Source organism: Mesoplodon densirostris, unplaced genomic scaffold (genome assembly GCF_025265405.1).
Source record: "Mesoplodon densirostris isolate mMesDen1 unplaced genomic scaffold, mMesDen1 primary haplotype scaffold_37, whole genome shotgun sequence".
Lineage (NCBI taxonomy): Eukaryota > Metazoa > Chordata > Mammalia > Artiodactyla > Ziphiidae > Mesoplodon > Mesoplodon densirostris.
Window position 1 is genome coordinate 1,884,083 of NW_026778196.1, and position 3,408 is coordinate 1,887,490.

The window sequence follows — 3,408 nt, forward strand, 5'->3', positions numbered from 1 at the left end:
GACATGCGTCATGGAGCTTTGGATGGCAAGGGCATGGAGCATTGTGATTACAGGGGTCTTGGAGCATTTTGATGAAAAGGGCATGGATCATTGTGATGAAAAAGGCATGGAGCCTTGTCATGATAGGTTTCATGGAGCATACTGACGACAAGTGTCAGCGAGCACTGTGATGAAAAGTGTATTGAGAATTGTGATGACAAAGGTCATGGAGAATTGTGATGAAAAGTGTATGGAGTATTGTGATGACAGGCATCTTGGAGCGTTGTGAGGACAACTGTTATGGAACATTGTGATCACAAGTGTTTGGAGCATTGTGATGACAGAGGTCATGGATCATTTTGATTTCAAGGAGTATGTAGCATTGTGATGACAAGGGCATGAAGCAATGTGATCCCAAGGTTCATGGAGGATTGTGATGACAATGGTAATCGAGTATTGTGATGACAAGCGCATAGAGCATTGTAATGACAAGGCCATGTAGCATTTTGCTGACAAAGGCATGGAGCATTGTGATGACAGGTGTCATGGAGCACTGTGATGACAAGCGTCACGGAGCACTGTGAATACAGGGGTCATGGAACATTGGGATGACAAGGGCATGGATCATTGTGATGACAAGGGTCATGGAGCATTGGGCTGAAAATGTTCATGGAGTATTGTGATGACAGGGGTCATGGAGCATTGTGATTGCATGGTCTTGGAGCATTGTGATGACAAGAGTCCCGGATCGTTGTGTTGTCAGGTGTCATGGAGTGTTGTGATGACAGTGGTCATGGAGCATTGTGATGATATTGGTCATGGAGCATTGTGATGAGAAGGTCATGGAGCATTGGGCTGAAAATATTCATGGAGTATTGTGATGACAGGAGTCATGGAGCATTGTGATGACAAGGGAATGGAGCATGGTGATGACAAGGTCTTGGAGCATTGTGATGAGTTGACCATGGAGACTTGTGATGACAAATATCATGGAGCCTTCTGATGAAAAGGGGCATGGAGCATTGTGATTACGAGTGTCTTGGAGCATTGTGATTACAAGGGCATGGAGCATTGTGTGGAGAAGGCCATGGAACATTCTGATGACATGCGTCATGGAGCTCTGTGATGACAAGGGCATGGAGCATTGTGATTACATGGGTTTTGGAGCATTTTGATGACAATGGTCATTTAGTCTTGTGATCACAAGGCCGTGGAACATTGTGATGGCAGGGGTCATGGAGCATTGTTGACAGTGGTAATGGAGCATTGTGATGAGAAGTGCATTGAGCATTGGTCTGAAATGTTTCATGGATTATTGTGATGACAGTGGGCATGGCGCATTGTGATGACAAGGGCACGGTACACTGTGATACATGGGTGATGGAGGATTGTAATGACAAGGACATGGAGCATTGTGATGAGAAGGTCATCGAGCATTGTGATGACAAGTGTCATGGAGCTTTGTGATGAGAATTGCAGGGAGCAATGTGATGAGAGGGTTCATGGAGCATTGTGATGTCCATGGCATGGAGCATTGTGATGCCAAGGTTCATGGAGCTTAGTGATGACCATGGTCATGGAGCATTTTGATGAGAAGTGTGTGGTGCATTGTGATGAGAAGGGCAGGGAGCATTTTGATGACAGGGTCATGCAGCAATTTGATGAAAAATGTAATGTAATATTTTGATGACAGGGGTTATAGAACATTGTGATGCCAGGGGTCATAGAGCTTTGGGATGAAAATGGTCATGGAGCATTTTGATGACAGGGGTTATGGAACATTGTGATGTCAGGGGTCATGGAAAATTGTGCTGATAAGGGGATGTAGCATTGTGATGACAGGGGTCATGGAACATTGTGATAACAGGGGTGAGGGAGGATTGTGATGACTAGTGATGGAACATTGTGATATCTCATGTGAGAGAGTATTTGGATGAGAAGTTCATGGAGCATTGTGATTACAAGGTTTATGGAGCATAGCGATGACAAGGTTGTGGATCATTGTGGTGTAAAGCACCTGGCACATTGTGATGACAAGGGTCATGGAGCATTGTTCTGAAAAAGGCATGGAGCATTGTGATGACAAGGGTCACGAGAATTGTGATGAAAAGTTCATGGAGCATTGTGGTCACAAAGGTCACAGAGCCTTGCGATGACGCAGGCATGGACCGTTGTGATGACAAACGTTATGAAGCATTGTGATGACTGGAGTCACGGAGCATTGTGATGACAAGGGTCATGGAGCATTCTGATGACAAGGGCATGGAACAATGTGATGACAGGGGCATGGAGCATTGGTCTGACAAGTTTAATAGATTATTGTGATGACATTGTACATGGTGCATTGTGATGACAAGGGCATGGAGCATTGTGAGGACAAGTGTTGTGGAACATTGTGATCACAAGGGTTTGGAGCATTGTGATGATAGAGGTTATGGATCATGTTGATTTCAAGGAGCATGGAGCATTGTGATGACAAGGGCATGAAGCAATGTGATCCCAATGTTCATGGCGGATATTGATGACAATGGTAATGGAGTACTGTGATGACAAGCGCATAGAGCATTGTAATGAAAAGGTCATGTAGCATTTTGCTGACAAATTCATGGAGCATTGTGATGACAGGTGTCATGGAGCACTGTGATGACAAGCGTCAAGGAGCATTGTGAATACAGTGGTTATGGAACATTGGGATGACAAGGGCATGGATCAATTTGATGACAAGGGTCATGGAGCATTGGGCTGAAAATGTTCATGGAGTATTGTGATGACAGGGGTCATGGAGCATTGTGATTACAGGGGTCTTGGAGCATTGTGATGACAGGAGTCCCTGATCATTGTGTTGTCAGGTGTCATGGAGTGTTGTGATGACAGTGGTCATGGAGCATTGTGATGATATTGGTCATGGAGCATTGTGATGAGAAGGTAATGGAGCATTGGGCTGAAAATTTTCATGGAGTATTGTGATGACAGGGGTCATGAAGCATTGTGATGACAAGGGAATGGAGAATGGAGATGACAAGGTCCTGGAGCATTGTGATGAGATGACCATGGAGAATTGTGATGACAAGTCTAATGGAGCATTCTGATGAAAAGGGGCATGGAAACTTGTGATTATGAGGGTCTTGGAGCATTGTGATGACAAGGGCATGGAGCATTGTCATGTCAGGTGTCATGGAGCATTGTTATGACAGAGGTAATGGAGCATTGTGATGAGAAGGGCATTGAGCATTAGTCTGAAATGTTTCATGGATTATTGTGATGAGAGTGGGCATGGAGCATTGTGATGACAAGTGCACGGTACACTGTGATACATGGGTGATGGAGGATTGTAATGACAAGGGCATGGAGCATTGTGATGAAAAGGGCATCGAGCATTGTGATGACAAGAGTCATGGAGCTTTGTGATGACAAGGGCATGGAGCAATG